The following is a 12,270-nucleotide window of genomic DNA, read 5'->3' on the forward strand; positions in this document are numbered from 1 at the left end:
CCTGTGTGACAACAAACCAGTGCTGAAGGCCTGACTGGCGGCCAGCTGCCACGAAACCACCAAAACCAGTAATAAAAGAACCCCTGTAACAAACATTGAACGATGGAAAAAACGTGCAATCAGTGCAAACCCAATACATCCCCTACGTCTGCGTGTCCCCTGGGCCTTCGTTCTCCTTTCCTTTCCCACCACGAGTAGCATGCACTTGGGAGCGGAGGACTGCAGGGGGCATGTTTGTTCTGTCCAACTGCACGGGCGACCCAATTATATTCTTGTCCAATGCATTCCTGGTCTGCCGGACGTGGTCAGGGTGAAGCAGTTGCCTGAACTATCACGGCTATTCATGCTCGCAGCCTCGCCAACAAATCTTCCTTCTGCACTCTTATCTCCCTCGAGCGCCCGTCCTGCTCCAAGAAATGCGCTGCACGGCTCTCCTCCCGCGCTGCGGCCTGCATGGCTCTTCTCCCGCGCTGCAGCCTGCACGTACCTTTCCACTTCCCACATCAGACAGGTGCGTGTGTGGACGGAAGAGAGGTTTGGCTCGAGCTGGGTCTGAGCCCGGGCCTACACTGCACTGTAGACATACTCTGGGGGTATCCGAGACACTGCCAACCCTGTGCGAATGCGGAGCCGTGACAAGCATCACGCCTTGTATGGATCCCACAGCAGCTGGGGGTGTACGGAGTATGTGTTGTGATTGTTCCATTCATGCCTTAAGACAGAGCCTGTGCTACCTGGCTGAGGTGCAATTGCTGGGAGGCAAGGTTTACATTCTGCCTGTGTAAATCTGGAGTGAAGATATTTCCGATTTGAGCTATTACAGCTGACAGCAGGGTTTGCCCCCCCTCGGTTTGAAGATCCGGACTGCTCCTGACCGTTGCATTAACAATGGGTTTTGTAATTCGTGGCTTTGGGTTTTTCCCCTTTAAACAGATATTTGACGGGGCTGCGTGTTGAAATAAACACGTTCGAGAGGTTCACACAAATGCACTCAATAGCCTGCCATGTCCGTAGGCGTTTCCCACAGCAATAAATGCACTTGTGTTCATTTCAGGCTTCAGACATACACTGCTAGCAGAGACTCTGCATGGCTCAGATCCCAGAAATGGATCCCGACCCCTGCCTGGAGCCCCCCGGGGTTACTCTCGGGTGTAAAATTGTTCAGGTGCACAACTATTTGAACTAGCCACCAACTGCTTTTCCTTCATTCAGGGTGTCTGTCACTTTCATTGCTGGGCAATTTCGCCGGCTTGTATCCGAGGGATAATTTTCCAAGCAGGGATATTGTTTTGGACAGACCAGACAGCGAGATCACCACAGATTTATCTGCCCACAGAAAACAAAACATCCTCCAGAGAGTTAAGAGAATCAGACAAACTAGTCATGGAAAAGGACCATCAGGTTCTCTCCAGTCCTCACTCTGGGCCCTATTGTATATTTCCTAGAGCAACGTCCAGTCCAGTTTTAAATACCCCATCCCTTCCTCGGCGAGCTGATCCCACAGCCCCATGGATTGCACCATCAGAAGCTTCCCCGACATTCAGCTGACGTTTCCCATTGTCATTTCATCCCATTTTTCTTATCTAGATCCCCAGGAGCAACCCTAAATAACTCCTCTTTCTCCGGGGCTTGACCCTCCTTCCAGCAGCTCTCTGTTCACCGTGTTCTCCAGCTTTTAACAACACTGCACAGAGCTTTCCCTTTTAACCATTTCTCGCAACGCACCGTTCTCCCAACTCTCCTCTATATTTGTTGTGGGCTCTGAACCACATTTTCCCACAAGTTGAATCTCATTTTTAAGACTGGTTGAAAAATGTCTGTCAAAATTGTTTTTCAACAGAAAATTGGGGGGTTGACTTTTTTTTTTTCTTAGTAAAAGTGCCTGCTTTCAGAGGGAAATTGTATTTCTTTGTAAAAACAAACAAACAAACAAACAAACAAAACATTTCCACTGAAAACCTCAGTGTTTTGACTTGAAAACACTGCCACCATACCTAATGGGAGTTGTAGTTCAGTTACATCATCTCCCCTTTCTGTTCTATAGGCCAGACTCCCTGGCCAAAACTACATTTCCCATGATGCACCGTGACTATAGGCTTCCATGATGCACTCCCCTCTCCAAGAGGTGCGATCAAGAGATGGTGCACCATGGGAGATGTAGTCCAATCAAGGAGCCCAGCTCATGGAGGAGAATGGACGCATGAGACATGCAAACTACAATTCCCATGAGGCACCACAGCAGCACTTCCAAATAGCAATATTTTCTTCTTTGGCAAAAATATTTGGGTGTTTGAATTTATGCTGAAAAAATCAAAAAAGGTTCGATTGAGACAAACTTTTTAAAAACAATTTCACTGAAATGTCCCCCTAACCCTCCCTCCTTTCGTTTTTCAACCAGCTCTCCTCATTTTATTTTCCTCCTGCGTTTCAAATCTTTGTCGCACCCTTTTGCTGCCCTCAGTGATATTTGCAATGCCTCCTAAGCTAGTATCCTCTTTAGTTCTTGATATTATTGGTATTACTTCTTACTGCAGGGCCTAGGGCCCAGTCATGGACCCAGAAAGCACTACGCCAGGTGCTGTACAAACACAGAGCAAAAAGACAGCTACTGCCCCAACAATCAATTTCTTTTTAAGTGAATAGCTAACAATTTTGAAAATAGATCCTGTCAGGCAAACTTGATTTGTGCGTGGATGTGTGATGAGATTATAAATTTGGTTGATACAGGTACTACTGTTGATGTAATAGACAGACTTCTGTAAGGCGTTGATTTGATACTGCACGACATTTTGATTAAAATACTAGAATGATATAAAATGAACACATCACACTTTAAAGGGATTGAAAACTGGCTAACGGAGAGGTCTCAAAATGTAATTGTAAACAGGGAATCGTCATCGAGTAGGTGTGTTTCTAAGGGGGTCCTGCAGGGATCCGTTCTTGACCCTGCGCGATTTAACATTTTTATCAATGGCCTGGAAGAAAACATAAAATCATCCCTGATAAAGTGTGCAGAGGACACTAAAAAAGAGGGGGGCGGGGTACATAAGGAAGAGGACAGGTCACTGACCCAGAGGGAGCTGGATTGCTTGGTAAACTGGGCTCAAGCCAACAAACTCTCTGTAAATGTGAACATTTAGGAACACAGAGTGCAGAGCGTACTCACAGGATGGGGGCCTCTCTCTAGGGAAGCAGGGATTTCAAAATAGATTTGGGAGTCATGGTGCAAAATCCGCTGAACACGAGCTCCCAGTGTGACCCTGTGGCCAAAAGGGCTGATGCGATCCTGGGATGCACAAACAGGGGACTCTCGAGGAGGAGCAGGGAGTTACTTTACCTCTGTGTTTGGCCCTGGTGCGACGCTGCTGGAACCCTGCGTCCGGTTCTGGGGCCCACAGTTCAAGAAGGAGGTTGATCAATTGGGGAGGGGTCCGAGAAGAGCCAGAATGATGAAAGGGTCAGAGATCCTGTCTTACGGCGAGACAGTCACAGAGCTCAGCCTATGTAGCGTAACAAAGACGGTTAAGGGGTGACTTGATCACAGTCTATAAGTGTCTACGTGGGAAACAAATATTTAACAACGGGCTCGTCAGTCTAGCAGAGACAAGTCTAGCACGACCCAATGGCTGGATGTTGAAGCGAGGCACATTCAGCCTGGAAAGAAGGCGCACGTTCGGAAAGATGAGAGTAATTCACCACTGGAACAATTTACCAAGGTGGTGGATTCAGGGCCGGCTCTGGCTTTTTGGCCGCCCCAAGCAAAAAAAAACAAAACACGGGGCGGCCAGAACGGCAAAGCAAAAAAAACAAACAAACAAAAAACCCTGCGGCGCGGCCGGAGCGCGGATGCAGGGGGACCGGCTAGCGGGGGAAGGGGTAGGGGCGGGAAAGAGAGAGAAGGGGGGCGGCCAGGGCTACAGTGGGGTGTGGCCACGCGGCCCCTCCCGCTGCACCACGCCGCCTGCCAGGAGGGCTCCGCTCCGGTCGGCTGGGAGGGAAGGATGAGGACTGCCCTGCCGGGCTTGCTGCAGGGTGCTCCGGTCCTCCGCGGCGCCGCCCCCTACAGGGCGGCCGGAGCGGAACAACAACAACAACAACAAAAGTGGCCGTGCCGCCCTAGGATTGGGCGAAATGCCGCCTCGTTCAATCTGCCACCCCAAGCACCAGCTTGCTTGGCTGGTGCCTGGAGCCAGCCCTGGGTGGATTCTTCATCACGGACAGTTTTTAACTCAAGACTGGCTGGTTTGCTAAAAGCTGTGCTTGGGAATTCCTGCGGGGAAGTTCTCTGGCCTGGGCTACAGCTGTCAGAATGGCCCCTTGTGGCCTGGGAACCCCAGAAAAGCAAGGACAAGCCTTTGAAAATTCAATGTAAAATGATTTGAAACCTGTTAAGTATTCTGAACGTAGATCGGGTAGTTTTATACTCAGTTGGGAGCCTTGCAGTAAGTAATGTACGGCCAGAGCACGAGTCAGTCACAATAATGATAAATACCTAGTTCTTATTTAGTGTTTTATCAGCAGATCTAAAAACGCTTTACAAAGGAAGTCAGTATCACAAGATTTACAGTAACTAAGTATAGGGAACGGTCCAGTGAATTGGGCACTACCCTAGGGCTCAAGAGATCCTGACAATACCCCCATCTCTGCCATTAACCTACTGGGTGACTTGAGCCAGTCACTTCTCCATCTCTGCCTCAGTTTCCCCTCCTCACTCCTCCGTCTGTTTAGATTCTGAGCAACTGGAATGGGATGAGATTTTTATTATTGTCGTTCATCTGCTGAGGCCTTGCTGGCTGGCTTCTCATGGGAAGAGGAATCAGCGAAACCAAAACTTGTTTTTTGTTGTTGTTTTAAACACTACCTGAACCAGTCCTGGAACAGAGGTGGTCACAAAGGATACACAGCCAAATTCCTCTTGCAGGGATTTCAGCCCCTCCACTGGTGCCTGGTTCCCAGGGAGCAGCTTCCCCCAGAACTGACTCTAGCTAGACTCAGGCAAAGGGGCAACTGCCTTACTGCCCGCCACCGCTGCCTCCAAAAGGAGTTGAAATCACAAACTCACACCAATGCAGCATTCCTTCAAAGACGGCTCACGGGCGGAGAAAGCGAAGGTGTGAGAGGACATGTTATGGTGCCACCTAGTGACTCCCACGATATTGCTCTAATCAGACTGTTTCAACCTGCTTCATTCTGATGCCCAATGAACGCATGGGAGAAAGGGCAGCTGTTACATTTACCCCTCCAGCCCGTGTATTTAAGGCGTGCGACCTCACAACCCCTGCAAACCGCCAGTCAATCCTCTAGCACAACGCGGGGAGAGTCCACGTGAGATTCCTACACATTAAGAAACAAGCAGGAGGGGAAATTATATACAACAATAATGGAACCTCCCAGCGCCTTTGGGGAATAAACCATGACGGTGTTTTACAATTCTTCACAGGTCCCCTTTAAACCCCCAGTCCACCCTTCCCTCTTGTCTCATGAGGTCTGTCTGCAAATCAGCCCTCGGTTTGTGTGTTACATCCCCCTTTTCACCGTCTCTGTATCGTCCATCGAGTGTGGACCTTCGTTGGCGCGAGGCCTGGATCTGAGGGCAGGGCTACCTAGCGGTGCGGCTGCTCCAATGTAGCTGCTACACCAGGAGAAAGCTCTCCCATTGGGGCAGTTAACCACCCCCCCAGGTGTGGGTAGGAGAAGTTCTCCCGCTCACACCGCACTGTCTGCATGGGGGTTAGGTCGGTGTAACTTCCTCGCTCTAGGGTGTGGGTTTTTCACACCCCCGAGCGACGTAATTATACCAATATAAATCTGTAGTGTAGACCAGACCTACTTCTATGTTTGTACTGTGCCTAGCTCAGTGGAGGGTTGATCTTCGCTGGCCCCAAGTGCTACCGTAATAAACGTAATTACACACTAACGAGTATTCAGGGAGGAAAAGTTGCCTGGAAGGACCATATCCAATAAATCCATAAAACAGCAACAATAATTATGTCCTCCAGAGCTGCCCGCGGAGGCATCATTGGCAAACGAGCACGCCTGCCAGGCCCGATCCGGCGGCTGCGTTCACACAAATATCCTCTTGGCTTCAGTGGTACAGCAGAAGGGCCTGAAATCAACGGGAGTCTTTCTAAGGGCTTTGGGTTAAATCCCAAGTGCGCAGGGCCCCGTAATCAAACACAACTGCTGTCACTGAGCCGTCACGGTGACAGGATCCCCAGTGCTGGGTCAGACAGACAGATGTCACCGCCTTCCAGCGCAAACCGAACAGACCGAATCGAAGAGCTCGTTTGCAGGACCAAGCAGGGGGCCAAGCAGCGATATAGGGCCCATGGTGAGGATATTACAAACACCACGTGACATGGAGAAGCGGGGGAGGGACGGACAGATCTGAGTGGAGTGAGTTTCACGCGTCTGGGTTCAGTGCAGTAAGTGAATGCAAGAGTCTGAGACACAGGGTGAAAAAAAAAATTCATCGGCATTATGGCTTGCCAGTAAATAAATCTTTCTTCTTTAAGCTGGGAACAAGCAAACATTGTGCATTTGAATACAGCGAAATGTGAAGGTTTGCATCTAGGAAGAAAGAACGCCGGCCATACGCCCACGGGTGGACTCGCTGCTGCGAAGCAGTGACACCGAAAAGATTCGGGGGTCCTGGCGGCTGATCAGCGGAACAAGAGCTTCCAGTGTGACGCTGCGGCCAAAAGGGCTGATGTGATCCTGGGATAAAGAGGGGAATCTCGAGGAGGAGCAGGGAGGTGATTTTACCTCTGGATTGGGCACTGGTGCAACGCTGCTGGAATCCCGTGTCCGGTTCTGGGGCCCACAGTTCAGGAAGGAGGTTGATAAATTCGAGAGAGGTCAGAGAAGAGTCATGAGAATGATCAAAGGGTTGGAAAACCTGCCTTAGAGTGAGAGACTCAAAGAGCTCCATCGATTTAGCTTAACAAGGGGTGACTAGAGCACAGTCTACAAGTACCAACCAGGGGAACAAATATTTAATAACAGTCTTCTCAGTCTATCAGACATGTATAACACAACCCAGTGGCTGGAAGTTGAAGCTAGACAAATTCAGACTGGAAAGAAGGTGTAGATGGGGAACACGGAGGGTAATTAACCACTGGAACAACTGGCCGAGGGTTGTGGCGGGTTCTCCATCACTGACAATCTTTAGACTGAGACGGGCTGGTTTTCTAAGGGATCTGCCCTAGGAGCGACTCAGGGGGCAGGTCTCTGGGGGTCAGACGAGGTGATCACTATGGAATCTACTGTTCATTTTTCCTCCCCTCTGCTGGAAAGCTGGGCCGGGCGGCGTTCTGGCACGTACAGACGCGTGGGGGATTCCAGATGCTCTTTGCCCTCTGCGCGGGGTCGTTTCAGCAGGGGCTGGGGACAGGGAGGGGAAACGAAACAGGTCAACGGTCCAGCCCCTTTGTACACTGGTGTCACTCCATTGAGATGAACAGTTACAGCAGTTCACACCAGCTGAGGATCTGCCCCGAGGAGTTGAGGGGGGTCTGGGCTGTGTGGGGAGACTACGGGGGGCCCATTGCACCTGCCTTGCCCCCCGTGGGTGAATCGACAATGGATCGACCAGCCCCACTCTGTCCCCCAAACCCAGCCTGTGCAGCAGTGCAGCCAGCCCCCCAGCCTCTGTTCCAATCCCGCTGGTGCGAAATGGGGCAACGGCCTGGCAGCCTCCCTCATCAATTACCTGGAGCTGCGACTGGCAGGGACCACCGCTCCCAGCATGCATTGCAGCTTTCACTAGCATCAGAGGGGAGCATTGCATGTTGGGGCTTGTAGTGTCTGCAAGATGCACCTCAGCAATAAAGCCCCAAGAGGGGTCACCCAAGAAAACTCTGCAGGCCGCGGTTTGGCCATTCCTGGGCCCTAGGGGGCTTGGCCAAGCGTCCCTCCCATCTGTACCTGGCCCGACACCTGCGCCCTGCCCTGTCTGACCCAGGCCAGGCCATGGTGCCCTGCCTACGTGGGACCTCCCACCACGATCAGTGCAGGCCGTTCTCGCCCTGGACGGAGCCACCCGCCCAGAGAAAGCTCCAGCGGGGCCAGACACCGCAGCCTGCCTGCCCAGCAACACCGGGTGCCATGAGCCCATCGCCCCAGCACCCTGCACTGGCTTCTCAGTGAGAGAAACCAGGGCAAGGTCTCTGTCCTGATACTCACACCTGCCCCCTTCTCCCCCAATGGGATTGGCCCCAGAGAGACGCCTCCTTCTGCCAGCCAGGTCCCCATGAACAGTGACACCGTCACCCTGTAGGGGGAGCTAGTGAGCGCAGGAGACAGAACTGTCCTGGGAGCTGGCCCCAGACGGTGGAACTCACTGCCACTGGAGAGAAAGGACCACGGACCACACCATACAGGGAACCGAAAGCAAAACTTCCCTTGGGGACTTGGTTTCCCCTCAATAAGCTCTTCTCACAAAGACACACTGAATACCCCCATCCCCACCCTCTTTCTCCTCCTCGCTGGGAAGGGAAGGGAAGGCTGCGACTGTTCCATCAACGTGTAAGGGCACAAGAAGCCCCCAGCACCGTGGGGCTGGGTTGTGGGTAAGGCCCTGGAGAGATGGAGATGCCATCCTGGGTCCCTTTCTCCCGTCCAGCGCAGGGTCGGAGTCCCAAACCTCTCCCCGTCTGGAAGTTGCTCCTGCCCAACCTTTGGGTTTCTTACCTTCATCCTCCCGCCCTGGGCCTAGCTTTACCCTCCAGCTAGTCGCCAGCTGCCCCCAGGGCCCCTCCCCCTCAGCCCAATTCATACTCTCTTCACCTCGCCTCCAGGCTCTTCTCTGAACCCCCTCCCCCGGCTCCAGCGCTCGCTGGCAGGTTCCTAGCACAATCCGCCAGATGGGGTCTCCTGGGGGGCCCACAGCTGCAGCCAGGATCTGACAGCCCCCCCGAGCTGTGCAAAGGGGGCGGGGGACCCTGCCTGCACGGCCATGGGGTTATTGCAATGGCCTTTTCCTAAAACTGCCCCCAGCCCATTGCAATCTCGGGTGCCCCTGCCGGGTGCTCTCCCCTTGGGGGCACAAAGGGGGTGGAGCCGAGGGGTGTGCATCCCCCTGCCAGGCCCAATGTGGTAGGAGGATCGCAGTCCCCACGCCTCCCTCCTCCCCAACCATCGCCCTTTTAAGGGCTCAGAAATTCTTCACATAAACAAACGCTTGAGCCCGGGAGCTAGGATTCCAGGGGGCCCCTCACCCCAGGGTGCTGGGGGCTCGCACTGGACACCCCCCTGCAGAGAGGGGCAGGGGCGCAGGGGGTGGGACCCATGGGGCGGGGGGGGGCTGGGGAGCCGCTAAAAGTTGCCCCGGTTGTGAGGAGTTTGGGGGTCTAGGGCAAGGAGGGAGGAGCGGGGCGGGGGGAGCCTTGAAACAGCTCAGGGAGCGTCTAGCAAGAGCAGCTCCCGGCCCGGGGCGAAGAGGCGACACCAGGGGCCGCGAGGGAAGCGCACGGAGCGGGACCGGGAGCTGCCAGGGCCCGGGGATGGGGCAGGGAGAGAGCAGCCGCCCCCACGAAGGCCCCGCAAACTGCGCCCTGCGTCGCTTATTGCGCGGGCAGGAATCGACGCAGCCGCTGCACGGGGGGGATCCGCGCAGCGATCGGCGCCCCCCTTTGTACCGACCCCGGCCTTTGCAAACCACACTCACCCCCTCCCGCCATGCAGGGCCCCGGGCCCTGCGCGGCCTCCTCCGGCGGGGGCAACAATGGAGGCCCGAGGCAAGGGGCCGAGTGCAAATTTCCTTTCCCTTCCCAAGCGCGCAAGGCGCAGGACAAGCCGCCGGCTGTAGAGCGAGCCCGTTGGCTCAAGCGAGCTCAGGGCAGCAGGGGGAGGCGAGCCCCGCACCCTGCCTTTAGGAGCGCAGGCTCTAGGGACTCCGTAGCGGGGGGGAGGGCGGGGTTTCCCCCCTTCCCTGCCAGGCGGGGGGGGCAGATGTGCCACGTGCTCATCTTGCCAAGCAGCCCTTCTCTGGGGGAGGCCCTGGGAGCTGTCTCTGGCCCTAGGGCACGGCAGGGCCATGCTGGGGGAGTCACACCCTCCCGCCTGCGGTTACACCAGCCTCGTAATTGACTCTGGCCCGAGGCCCTGCAGCCGCTGTTCTGAATGACACACACCCCCGAGCCCTATTCATCGCTCACCGAACCACTTGCCTCACTAGTGGCAGGGAGTTCCCTGGGCTAATGACACCCTGTGCCATTTCCTGGTCTCTGTTCTGAACCGCCTGGCTTGTTAGCGTGACCTCGGGTAGCCGTTGGGCTCTAAGGTCCCAGCAGGGAACCCCAGCAGCTGGGCCTTTCCTCTTCTCCTTTCTGCAGCAGGATCTGCGGGAGCAGACCAGACCCAGCTGTTCTCAGAGTTTTCTCATTGGATCGGGCTGGAGGGGACCTCAAGAAGTCACCAAGTCCAGCCCGTGGTGCGGAGGCAGGACCTAGACCATCCCGGACAGGGGTTTGTCCAGCCTGGTCTGAAAACCCTCCAGCGTCGGAGATTCCACAACTTCCCTGGGAAGCCGTTCCGGAGCTGCACCACCCTGGGAGTTTGTCCTAATATCCAACCTAAATCGCCCTGGTTAGATTAAACCCATTACGGCTGCTCCTGCCTTCGGGGGATGTGGAGAACAACTCATCACACTCTTCAGAACAGCCCTTCGCGGATTTGAAGACTTATCAGGCCCCCCTTCAGTCTACTTTCCTTAACTCGGAACATGCTCAGATGTTTTAACTTTTCCTCGGAGGTCCTAGCCTGACCTTCCCCCCCCCCCCAGGGCACATCAAGGAAGAAACTGACAAATTAAAAGATCACCTTAAAAGAAACAATTTTTTGTACTTTGCAGAACTAAAGGATTAATTGTGATGATTGAATGTTTGGGTTAAGAACATAGGAACAGCAGACAGGGTCAGACCAAAGGTCCATGTAGCCCAGTATCCTGTCTTCCCACAGTGGCCAACGCCAGGTGCCCCAGAGGGAATGAACAGGCCAGGGAATCATCAAGTGATCCGTCCCATCGCCCATGGCACTTCCAGCCCTGTGGTTCTAGACACTACAATGATACACCCAAGGTTCAAAAAGTATTTCCGTTTGCATAATCCAACTCTTATTTCTATGGCCACAGCAGAGCGGCAGCTACCGAGCTCTGGGCCCCATGGTGTGCAAGGTGCCCTGCAGAAGTCTGCCTGGTGATTTACTTTTTGCATGGCACTCCGTGGGGCTGGTCGGGAAGTGGGGGTGGGAAATTCTGAGCCAAAATATTTCAGGAAGTGAAATGTTTAGACAGCGAAATGTTGCTGCAGTGCCGCATGGGAGTTGTAGTTCAGGTGCTAATGCTCCCATTCTCTTCTATAGGCTGCGCTCCGTGGTTGGACTACATCTCCCAGGCTGGGAATGCTGCAGTGTGCCCAGGACAGCTCCCCACAGAAAGGACAAGAGACCTACTACTGGAGGCAGCTGCAGGAGATCTCCTCTAGCTCACAGGCTGGTGGTCTGGGAGCTGAAGAACCAGGTGTGTGGAATTGCCTGGCAGCTCTGGCCGCGGCACCTGGATTCACTCTCTTGTGCTGGGTGATGTTCAGCTACCGTGGCTCCGCGAGGAAGCAGCAGCTGACTGGGAATCAGGACTCCTGGGGTCTAGTCCCTGCTCTGCCACTCATTTGTTCGCTCTGTAACTTGCAGCTGGGGCCTTCCCTTAGTCAATGGTGCTGTCAGTTTCCACCAGCCACACACAAAGCCATTAGGATAGTTGAGGGCTCACCGGTGGGGCCTGCCGGTTCTCTTCATCTGCAAGTTGAGGCGTTCGATCCGGGATAAATGCTGTTCGCTGGGGCTCCTCTCTTCCCCAGCACGGTCTGTCCTGCCTTGGTCACGCTCTCTGGCCTGGAATGATTTTCTAAGGTGTAGCTGCTGCCTGTGTGAGACCCAAGCTAGCAAAGGAAATGCAAAGCTGCCAACCAGGACACATGCAAGGGCTGGAGAAAACACCAAAGTTTTAAATGACGTAATTACCTGGGGCCAGCAGATCCCAGGTGATCTGAAGCTGGGCAAAGGGCCAGCGAACGGGCTGTGGGAAATACACTGGGCAGGGCTGGAGGGCACCTGCTGGGCCTTTCCCTGCTGCTCCCTGCCAGGCTATTAGCACTGCGGGGCCCCAGGGGAGGGCTCTGTTCTCAGCACTAATTGGAAGAGGAGCGTCTCTGGGGGCTGCTAATTCACTTAGGCCTGAGTGCCGAGCGGCTGTGCTGGCTCCCAGATGCAGCT

Source organism: Chrysemys picta, chromosome 11, assembly GCF_011386835.1.
Source record: "Chrysemys picta bellii isolate R12L10 chromosome 11, ASM1138683v2, whole genome shotgun sequence".
Taxonomy (NCBI): Eukaryota; Metazoa; Chordata; order Testudines; family Emydidae; genus Chrysemys; species Chrysemys picta.